Raw genomic sequence first — 12,488 nt, 5'->3', positions numbered from 1 at the left:
ATATATTTTTGGAAAGAGAAAAAAACACGATCCTCAGTTATGATAACTCCTTGTTACAAAATTAGTCCATTTCACAATGTCTTTCTGAAGCAATATCTCCTTATTATAATACCTGCTTCTGACAAAATTTCCCTGTATCAATATCTTCCTTTGACAATATCTCGCTGTGACAGTATCTCTGACAAAGCCTCCCTGAACAAGATCTTGCTGTGACAATATCTCCCTCTGAAAATATCTCCCTTTGACAATATCTCACTGACAAAACCTCTCTCTGACAATATCTCTCTGTGATAATGTCTCACTGTTTCAAGATGTTATCCAAGTATGGAACCAAGCTGAGCCCACCATTGAGTTGTGGCTTAGATTAAGTTTGTTAATTGTTTTTTTTAGCTTCATAAGGATGGTTTTTGGAACAGAGAAGGGAGTTGAGGATCAGATTAGAGTTTAGAGCTGGGGTTCCCATGCTTTTTTTGTTATGGACTCTTACCATTAACTGAGGGGGCCATAGATCCTAGGTTGGGAGGCCTTGGTTTAGAGACAAGGATGGGAAGAACTAGAGGTCATGTCGGAGTCTAAACCTCTGCTCTACATTCAAAGGCCAGCAATGTGAACCTGGAGATCCATGGTTGGATGTCAGATATTGGTGGGCTCCAGAGTTGGAGCTTTGTACAAGCAGTTGGACCGAGTTCCAATTATCCCCTAGATTTGCGACTCAGCGAGGCCGGAGTTTAAGGCCCAGTGTTTGGGGCCCTGTCACTGGCGAGTCCAGAGTTTGAGGCCTGTTGTTCGGTGATTGGCATGTCCTGGGATCAATGCTGAGGACTGAGGGCCGAGAGTCGCATCGAAAGTGCTGAAGTCGAGGCCCGTTGGCCGAGCCAGATCAGCGAATCTCTAAGAGTCTACTGGAGAACTCAAAGCCCGTCTGTAAGTCTGAGTCTGCTGGACGCTGGAGGCCTGTCCTAGGGTTAGAGGGTTGTGTATGTGTGTGGGTTGGGAGGGAGGAACGGGACCTGTTTTGCTTTTTGTTATCTAGTTGCTTGTTTTGTTCTGTGCTGTTCTGCTGACCTTTGTGGGCATGCTATGCTGGTGCCAGAATGTGTGGTGACACTTGTAGGTTGCCCCATCACACCCTCGGGTGTTAAAGCAAATGGCACATTTCACTGTATGTTCGATGTACACATGACAAATAAACTTGAATCTTGAATTCTCTTATGTTGATATCTTTATGATATCTCCTTGTGATGGCACCTCCCTGAGGCATTCATATTCTGCCTCGAATGGTACTTTTTATCCAGCAAAAAACTTCAGATCATCTGAGGTGGTGAAGTTCTATTAATTCCTGTTCATCCATTAACCCTTTGTTGCCAGCTGGCTCCCATTTAAGTAGCAGCTTGATTTGCAGCCAAACCTGCTCAGCTGGCTCATGGCTTCACCCTTCCCAATCTCTGTTATAGCCCCCAACCTTACAGTCCTCCCGCATATCTGTTCTCCTCCCACTTTGCTCTTTGAACCATCCCTGATCATTATGTCAGCATTAATGATCTGGCCATTAACCGATATCCAAAGTTTAATCTCTAGAATTCACCCCCATCTCTGTCCCTCCACATTCCTTCTTCTTAAGCATCTTTGAGCCAACATTCTGCTCAATTGCTCCAGTTTTTCCCAACACTGCAATTTTCAGTTGATCTTCCCCCATTTAAGAGCACCAAATTTCTTGGTGTTCACCTGGCGGAGAATCTCACTTGGTCCCTCAACACCAGCTCCATAGCAAAGAAAGCCCAGCAGCGTCTCTACTTTCTGCAAAGGCTGAGAAAAATCCAAATCCCACCCCCCGTCCTCACCATATTCTACAGAGGTTGTATTGAGAGCATCCTGAGCAGCTGCATCACGGCCTGGTTCGGAAATTGCACCATCTCGGATCGCAAGATCCTGCAGCGGATAGTGAGGTCAGCTGAGAAGATCATCGGGGTCTCTCTTCCCGCCATTACAGACATTTACACCACACGCTGCATCAGCAAAGCGAACAGCATTATGAAGGGCCCCACGCACCCCTCATATAAACTCTTCTCCCTCCTGCCATCTGGAAAAAGGCACCGAAGCATTCGGGCTCTCACGATCAGACAATGTAACAGTTTCTTCCCCCAAGTAATCAGACTCCTCAATACCCAGAGCCTGGCTTGAAACCAACCTACTGCCCTCTACTGTGCCTATTGTCTTGTTTATTATTTATTGTAATGCCTGCACTGTTTTGTGCACTTTATGCAGTCCTGGATAGATCTGTACTCTAGTGTAGTTTTTGTGTTTTTTCTTACGTAGTTCAGTGTAGTTTTTGTATTGTTTTATGTAGCACCATGGTCCTGGAAAACGTTGTCTCATTTTTACAATGTTCTGTACCAGCAGTTATGGTTGAAATGACAATAAAAGTGACTTAACTTGATCTTGTTTACCACTGCAGGGCGACACAGTGGATGTGCTCCCTCAGAGCTGCAGAGCCCCAGGTTCAGACTTGGCCTCCAGTGCCGTCTGTGTGGGCTTGGCACGATATAGAGATGGGCAGTGGGTTTTGAAGAGGCTTGCAGTGTGTTACAGAGAGAGGGAGAGGTGGAGTGGAAGCAGGGAGTTATGAAAATAGTGAACGTTGTAGTGGCTAGAGGGCGTTAAAGAGACAGGGAGAAGCGTAGTGGCTCTCCAGTGTTAAGGGAGAAGTGCAGGAGCTGGGAGGTGACAGAGATGGGGAAAGGAGTCGAGCTGGAATAGGAAGGAGGAATAGCTGGAGAGGGTTACTGAGGTGGGGAGGGGCAGGCCATGTAGGGATTTCAAAACTAGATTCAGTGTTGTAAAGGTCGAGTGTTGTTTGCCAGCACTGGACCGGAGACTGATTTGTGAGTTGGAATAGGCAGCACTATTTCGTATGACCACCATTTATCCTGGCCAATATTTATCCTTCTGTCAAAACTACAGCATAAACATCTGGTCATTGACAAAACACTGATTATAAGAGATTTCTACAGACAAATCAGTTACCATGATGTCTACCCTTCCCAAAGACATCAATGGTTTTAAATACTTGGGAGAGCTTAAGGTTATCCAGGCACTGGATACACCCAAGTCAGTTTCTACATCTGTCGGGCATTGTGCTGGAACCTGTCAGCGATGCACCTTACTGCTACCTTCCACACTGAGATGGACCTGTCAAGAGGGGTACATGGGCTTGTACTAGAGCAGGGAATGATCTGACACACCACACAAGGGAACAGAAATCACTCAACGCTCAAAGTTCAAGGGCAGTTTGTTATCAAAGAATTTATTTACCTATTGAGATACAGCGCGGAATATTCCTTTTCGGCCCTTTGTGCCACGCCGCTCAGCAATCCCCCGACTTAATCCTCGTCTAGTCACGGGATAATTTACAACAACCAATTAACCCACTAACCTGTACATCTTTGAACCGTGGGAGGAAACCAGAGGGGACCCACACGGCCACGGGGAGCACGTTCAGGCAGCGACGGGTATCGAACCCAGGTCACTGGTACTGTAAAGCATTGTGCTAACCGCTAGGCTACCGTACTGCCCCTAATTTATGTCACCACATACCACCTTATTTACCACCATATATTTCCTTGCAGGCATTCACGTTAGATCAAAGATATAGCATAATAGAGTAAATGAAAAACTAGATACAAAGACTGACAAACAACCAATGTGCAAAACAAGACAAACTGTGCAAATAATAATAATAGTACTATCAATAACAATAATAAATTGGAATTTGAAAGACTTTGGAACATTGACAAGGTATACATTTCGATAGTAATATCTACGACTGGTATCACCCCCAAAGTCGCTACACAATAGCATTAAACAAGTAGGCCTACACAGCGATATCTATGTAAACCTTCAGAAAGCCACAATACTAAACACCACTAGAATAGCCCAAAGTTCCTAGCAATTGAGAAATGAGTGTGCTTGGCTCTGCCCGTACCTCAGGTTTTACCAGTTTGAGCTGAGAAAATATAAATTTCTATAATAATAAAAAATGTACTTGCCCTCATCTGTACCTATTAATACATATCAACTGTTTTTTTTAAAATCCTGAAGAAGTGCCTAAATTTTTTACAGAAGGTAAAACATATCTTTTACCTAAAGGAGAAATCACAAGTGACCCAGCAAAATATCAAACTATATATAAAATTATATCATGAATCTTGCAACTAATCACCACTCACTTAGATAACCACAATACCCTTACAGAGAGTTGATGGGATGCTGTAAGGGTATGAAAGGATGTAAAGAACATCTGATAGTAGATTCTGTAATTCTAAATCAAGCCCCACAGAAAGCAGAAATCTTTCATGTTGTTATATTGACTACCAAAAAGCAATTGATTCTGTCCCACATTCATGGTTAATAAAAGTTTAATATATATAAACTAGACCTAATATTTGTGAAATTGCTACAACATCTGATGAAGCATTGGCATACTATAATCACCCTACCTATTAACAACTGTGCCATGTGTGTTTATGTAGGTTTACAAAATATACGACTTAAAACTGCACAGAATAACAGCAAAATAACATACATATTTAAGTCACTCAGTTATTCTGTTCTCCCTCCTGTCTTTGGCATTTACCCATTCTTTGTAAACTCTATCTAGACTAATAGAACTTCCATCCAATTTTTAGCCTTTGATTTCATTAACATATCCAAATTACATTCACCTAAACGGTTTCTCAGCTTGTTTCTGAGTTGATTCATTAGGCCAAAACCTCGCTCACAGTCCGTACTAGACACAAGAGAGGTTCCCCCAATGTCCATCAACTGTGCAAGGTCGTAAAACTGTTCATTTTAAAGTACAAATGCCACCATTTAAGCAAAGTTTGAAATCAGTTTGGATTTAATTTTTTCTTGCACAGAAAATTTGAAATCATTAAACTGTCTAACTATTACAGTATTTTCAGCTAGAAAATCATGATATTTTAGACATAAGGCATTAATTTGTTCATCGCCAAATGTGAAGTCAGCTAACAACACACTGTCGATAAGAACTTTGATCTCCTCTGGGTTTGATCGTTTTCGCTCTCGCTCATCTGCACTCAACCGTAACATGCGTAGCACTCCTGTAACGGGTAATGACGGGTTCTGTTGCCTGAGCTTTTGTACACCGTCCAAATGCAATTTACTTGCCAAATAACGGTTCAAAAAGTCAAATTTTCAAGAATTATCCCACTTCTTTCCACTAGCAAACTCTCCAGCAACTTTCGCATCACGACAATACAAACAGATAACTCCAGTTTCCAAATCATACATAAATATTTCTCGTAGTTGAACGTTCATGACCTCATGAGCTTTCAGTGTAGCAGTTTCTACTAATTTGTTAAGCCATTCAACTTTAAACAAATTTGCAGTTCTTTGCGCTTCATGCCCTTCGCTTCTTTTGAATTCGACAGTGATTCAATATTTTTTCAATTAAAAGCTCAGTAAGCTATCTACAGGATTTGAAACAGATCTTTGAAACTTTACGATATGAACACTGTCCGCCAAAGATGGCTGCCGCCATGATGCAGCTGTACAAACCAGAACAGGAAAGGTGAGGTGACGTAAATTAGTGACATGCATTGTGATATTTAAAAAAATGACTGACTAGTTCACAGAAACATTTAGCGAAAAGATTATTTTCAATAAGTATAATTATTAATTACTACATTATTTTAGGTAACTAACCTTTTGTAAGCACATTAATTTCCTTTGTGTGCTGGTTGAAAACGTGTGTGCGCGCGCACACACGCACAGTTTAGAGGGAACATAGCCCACCAACTTGGCATCCACAGCAGTCTGTGGCAGAGCATTTCACAGATTCACTACTCTCTGGCTAAACGAATTCTTCCTCATCTCTGTTCTAAAAGGTCACCCCTCAATTCTGAGGCTGTGCCTGCTAGTTCTGGATACCCCCACCGGAGGAAATATCCTCTCCACATCCACCTTACCTAGTCCTTTCAACATTCAGTAGGTTTCAATGAGATCCCCTTGCATTCTTCTAAATTTCAGTGAGTACAGGCCCAAAGCTGCCAAACGCTCCTTGTATGTTAACCCCTTCATTCCTGGAATCATCCCTGTGAACCCCCTCTGTACTCTCTCCAATGACAACACCTCCTTTCTCAGATATGGGGTCCAAAACTGTTGACAATACACCAAGTGCAGCCTGACTAGTGTCTTATAAAGGCTCGGCATTTTCTTCTTGGTTTTATATTTTATTTCCCTTGAAATAATGCAAAAATTGCATTTGCATTCCTTACCACAGACTCAACCTGTGAATTAACCTTCCGGGAGTCTTGTACGAGGACTCCTAAATCCTTCTTCACTTCCTAATCTACCTAGTTCCTTTCCTCTCTTCCCCACTCACTCTATGTGGCCATCACCAGCACACTCCTCCCATAGGTTCCCCTACCCCTACTCTTCCCTCTTCCCTCCCCACCTCCCTCTCTTGATTCCATATTCCGCCTTCTCTTCCTATCAGATACCATTATCTGCAGCCCTTTGTTGAGTCCATCTATCACCTCCCAGCCTCTGTCACTATTTCCACTCACCCTCTTCAACTATCACCTGCCAGCATTCTTCCACCCCTTCCCGTCTCCTACTTATAATAACCATCCCCTTCTATTCTCAGTCTAGATGTCAACTATCCATTCCACTCTCTCCACAGATGTTGCCCAGTCCCTGAGTTCCTTCAGCCTCTTATTTGTTTTCTGTTCCAGATTCCAGCGTCTGCAGTTTCTAGTGTCGCAATTATAAAGCGTCTTTGGCATACGGCATCAGCCCCGACGTTGGACGGGCAGCACGGTGGCACGAATGATCGAGCCGCTGACTCACACCTCCAACAACCTGGGTCCAACCCTCACCATGGGTGTGGAGTTTGCACGTCTTCCCCGTGGTTGTGTGGGTGACCAGACCGTGCCCTGGTTCCCTCCCACGTCTCAAAAACCTGTAAATTGCTCCTAGTGTGCGAGTGAGTGCTAGGATTTGGGGGAGATTAACAGGAGTGGTTTGGAGAATTTAAAAGAAAATGAGTTATGGAAATGACCTTCACATTATCGTAAGGTCAGGATGTAAGCCCACTGATGACTGTACCACATGCAGGTTCATTTCGAGTTCCCCAGGGTAATACAGCAGCCCGTGCAGGCATGTAGCAAGACCTGGGTTGAGAAGTAGGTGCTATCTGTGTCATACAAGCACCAGGCAACCACCATCTTAGATATGAGAGTGCACAACTACTGTGCCCTAATAATTCCATGGTGTCGTGATTGATTGCCTCCACTCATGGATAACATCCTGTGGGTTAACAGGGAATCTGCTGGAGAAATTCAACAAGCCAAGCAGTATCTGTGGGAGGAAAGGAAATGTCAACATTTTGGGTCAAAACCCTGCATCAGGACTAGTAGTACCCAGCAGATTGTTGCTCTGAATTCCAGCAACTGATGTCTCTTGTGTGTCCGTCCCGTGGACTAACATTGACCTGAGGTACCCTGCATAAGAGAAAGTCTATATTAGGTATTCCAGAATGAGAGACTAAACTCTTGTTTGCACAAGACCTGCCTCTTATCAGAAGCCAAGGTGTTGGGATTTTCCTATTGTCTAGATGAGTGCTGCTCCAGTAATTTTCAAAAATGAGACAATGATTGTGACTTAACAGAGAAACAAGTTGCATAAGTACTTCACAAGTAAGTAAGGGAGAGTTTAAATATAATGCAGAATGTAGAACATGGAATTTTACACAACAGTACAGGCTTTTTGACCCACAAATTGTGCCGACCTTTAAACACCTCTAAGATCAATCCAACCCTCCCTTCCCCATACTCCCCATTTTTCTTTCATTCATGTACCTACCTAAGAGTCTCTCAAATTTCCATAATATACTTACCTCTACCACCACCCCAGGCAGCATCTACACTCACCATTCTCTGAGCTAAAACCTAAATCTGACCTCCTATACTTACCACCAACCAACTTAAAATTACGTCTCCTCGTAATAGCCATTTCAGCACTGGGAAAAAGTCTCTGGCTGAACACCCTATCTATGCCTCTTATCATATTGTACACCTCTATCAAATCACCTCCTATCCCCCTTCGCTACAAAAATAATAGCCCTAGCTTGCTCAACCTTTCCACATAAAACAGGCAGCATCCTGGTAAATCTTGTCTGTAGCTTCTCTAAAGCTTCCAATCCTTTCTAGCTCCTGAGCTCAATACCCTGACTAGTGAAAGCTAACCCACTAGATGCCTCCATAACCACCCTCTGGAATTACCCGGCAACTTTAAAGGATCTATGGATGCGGGCCCCAAGATTTCTCTGTTCCCCTAACTGGTTAGAATCCCGCCATTGACTCTGTGCTCTGTCTTCATGTTCGACCTTCCAAAATATATCACTTCACACTTTTCCAGAGTGAACTCCAACTTCCATGGCCCAGCCTAGCTGTGCATCCTGTCAATGTCCTGTTGTAACCTATGACAACCTTTTACACGGTCCACATCACCAATCTTGGTGTCATCTTCAAATTTACTAATCTACCCTTCCACTTCTTCATCCAAGTTACTTATAAAAATCACAAAGAATAGAGTTCCCAGAGCAGATCCCTGCAGATTGCCACTGGTCACCAACCTCCAGGCAGAATATGCTCCATCTACTATCACCCTCTGCCTTCTCCGGGCAAGACAATTCTAAATCAACACAGCCAAACTTCCTTGGATCCCTTGCTTCCTGACTTTCCCAATAAGCCTACCATGGGGAACCTTGTCAACTGCTTTACCAAAATCCATATACACCACATCCACCACTCTACCTTCATCAATTTGTTTTGTCGCTTCCTCAGAGAATCCAATCAGGCATGTGAGGCCCAATCTGCTGCTCACAAAATCATGCTGGCTTTGCTTCTCCAAACGCTTGTAAATCCTGTCTCTGAGAATCCTCTCCAATAATTAGCTCATCACTGATGTAAGACTCAGTGCTCTGTAATTCCAGAGCTTTCCCCATTTCCTTTCTTCAACAAAGGAATAACATTTGCCACACTCTGGTCCTCTGGTACTACTCCTCGGCCCAGTGAGGATCCAATGATAATCACCAAAGGCACAGGGACCTCTTCCCTCACTTCCTGTAGTAACCTGGGTTATATTCTGTCTGACCCTGGGAACTTACCTATCCTAATATTTTACAAAAGTTCAACTGTGTCCTTTCTTAACATTGACATGTTCCAGCATATCAGCCTGTTTTACACTGTCCTTACAAATATCAAGATCCTTTTGACTGATGAATACTGAAGCAAAGTATTCATTAAGGGCCTCCCCTACCTCCTCAGACTCTAGGCAAATGTTTCCTCTTCTATCCCTGATTGGTCCTCATCTCACTCCAGTCATCCTCTTGTCCTTCACATAACAATAGAAGGCCTTGAGGTTTTCATTAATCCTACTTACCAAGGTCTTTTCATTTCCCGTTCTAGCCCTCTGGGGGGCGGGGGGAGTGTCGACTCAGACCATGAGGGGCCTGTGTCGGGCATTTTCATGTCTTACAAGGCGCAGATTGGAAGTCTGTGTAGGGCGCCACTCCTCGCACAGACTAGAGCAATGTGTGATTAAGTGCCTTGCTCAAGGGCACAAACACGCTGCCACAGCTGAGGCTCGAACTAGCAACCTTGAGATAACTAGATGAACACCTTAACCAATTGGCCACGTGCCCAACACTCTGAAGTCCGTTCTTAAGCTCTTTCTTTGCTACCTTGCAACTCTTTTGAGCCCTGTCCGATCCTTATTCCTAAACATTAAGTACATTACTTCCTTCCTCTTGACCAGGTTTTCCGCATCTCTTGTTAATCATGGCTCCTTCACACGACCTTCTTTTTCCTGCCTCAGTGGGGCACACCTATCCAGAACCCCATGCAAGTGCTCCCAAAGTAACCTCCACATTTCCATTGTGCATTTCCCTGAGTACATATGTTCCCAGTTTTCGCTCCCAAGTTCCTGCCTTATAGCATCATAGTTTGCCTTCCACCAATTAAATATTTTCCCATACAGTCTGTTCCTATTTCTATCCAAGGCAATGGTAAAGGTCAGGAAGCTGTGGTCACTCTCTCCAAAAACGCTCACCCAACTATGACGTAATCGAGAATCTAACACCTTATGAACTGGTGATGCAGTGACTATAAGTGAGTAAGACTGTGAGCTTAATTACATTCTAACTGCCTGAGACAAAGTGTATATCTGTGACATAGTTATCTCATAATGCAGTGAGACAGGGAGCATTCTGATCCTGGAGTAGGGTAAGACAGGGAGTATTACTGAGAGAGATAGTGGTGTAACTGCACTATAATTGACAAAGGCAGTAATCTTCCTCTTGACACGGTTGACCTTGAGTGAAATCCTTCACCAAGTTGATCAGACTGGATGACGTCATCATCAGATCTGTTCTGGGTGAGTTTCTCTGGCAACTTACACATGTTGTGATCACTAGACTGTGACTGGATAACTGTGGAAGAATTTTCATTAAGTGTTGAACAGCTTCCACGACAGGCAGTGGAGTGTAATTGTTCCATTGCACCTGACCATAGAGATGATGGGGCTGCCTTTGATGCTGTCATAAATCATCATCCTCTGAAACGCTGCATTTCAGGGCCTAGTCTTCACTCCCCACCCTCCTCAGGATTGAAGACTCGCAAACCATTGTAAAGGAGCAATGTATAAAAAAGCTCAGAGCTAGGCAGCAGAGGGAGGTGATGTCAGGAACAGAACCTGAACGTCTGGAACCCTCTCCGACAGAACACAGTGGGGTTCAAGGTCAACAGGAAACATAAAGAGTGAGATGGATGGATTTTTGTGAGGTTAGCTTAACCAAATCAGCCCTGATCCAACCAGTGGCAGAGCCAGTTCTGAAGATTGATGGGCCACTCCATTCCCGTGTTCCTCTGCTCCAAACTCCCTACCCTGCTCACTCAAAGTTCTTAATAATACATTCAGTTTCCATCGAAACGATACCCAAATAGACTCTCTTCCACACCTCTCCAGCAACTTGATTTATGGACTAAATTAAAAGATATCGGTGTTTGGAATTATTTTCTATAATGGCCAACTCACACACCCGTCATTGCCCGAGATCGTTACTTCTGACCACAATGGGGGGGATGCGTTTACAGTCCAGTATGATCAGGCCAGCACTGTAGTGTAGTGGTCTGTAATGCTTTACAGTACAGGTGACCCGAGTTCAATTCCCACTGCTCCCTGTAAGGAATTTGTATGTTTTCCCTGTGGATTTCTTCCGGGTGCTCCGATTTCCTCCCACATCGCTCCATCCTGCTACTGAGCTGTTGGAGAGCACATATTCTGCGGCAGCACTCATTCAAGTAGGAAACAGATCCCAGCCTGACAAATCAGATCGGAGAGGTACGGGGCAGGTCATGGGCAGTGAATGGAAGGCACATGGCCTGAGCTTGAGCCAAGTAATCCCTTGCTCCTTGCAATGGGAGCAGCACCCTGAGTGAGTTTCTATATACTCATGGTCTTCTGCTGCTGTAGCCCTTCTATAAGACCATAAGGCACAGGAGCAGAATTAGGCCATTTGGCCCATCAAGTCTGCTCTGCCATTCAATCATGGCTGATCCTTTTTTCCCTCCTCAGCCCTATTCCCCAGCCTTCTCCTCATAACTTTTGATGCCGTGTCCAATTAAGAACTGCTTAAATACACCCAAAGACCTGGCCTCCACAGCTGCCTGTGGTCACAAATTCCACAATTCACCACCTTTTGGCTAAAGACATTTCTCTGCATCTGTTTTAAATGGACACGCCTCTATCCTGAGGCTGTGCTCTCTTGTACTAGACTCCCCCACCATGGGAAACATCCTTTCCACATCTACTCTGTCTAGGCCTTTCCACATTTGAAAGGTTTCGATGAGATCCCACCTCATTCTTCTAAATTTCAGTGAGTACAGACCCAGAGCCATCAAACGTTCCTCATATGATAACCCTTTCATTACTGAAATCATCTTTGTGAACCTCCTCTGGACCCTCTCCAATGCCAGCACATCTTTTCTTAGATGAGGAGCCCAAAACTGTTCCCAATACTCAATGTGAGCCCTCACCAGTGCCTTATAAAGCCTCAGCATCACATCCCTGCTCTTGTTTTCTAGACTAGACCTCTTGAAATTAATGTTAGCATTGCATTTTCCTTCCTCACCACCAATTCTATCTGAAATTTAACCTTGAGGTTGTTCTGCACAAGGGCTCCCAAGTCCCTTTGCATCTCAGATTTTTACATTGAGGAGGGTGGGGTATCAGAGGGTATCACAGTGAGGGGGGAAGGGGATCAGAGGGTGATACATTGAGGAGGGTGGAGTATCAGAGGGTGTCACAGTGCGAAGGGTGGGGTATCACAGGCCGTCACAGTGAGGAGGGTCATGTATCAGAGTGTTACATAGAGAAAGATGGGGTTATCAGCGGGTGTTACAGTG

Source organism: Mobula birostris, chromosome 22 (genome assembly GCF_030028105.1).
Source record: "Mobula birostris isolate sMobBir1 chromosome 22, sMobBir1.hap1, whole genome shotgun sequence".
Taxonomy (NCBI): Eukaryota; Metazoa; Chordata; class Chondrichthyes; order Myliobatiformes; family Myliobatidae; genus Mobula; species Mobula birostris.
This window is presented reverse-complemented; position numbering follows the sequence as displayed.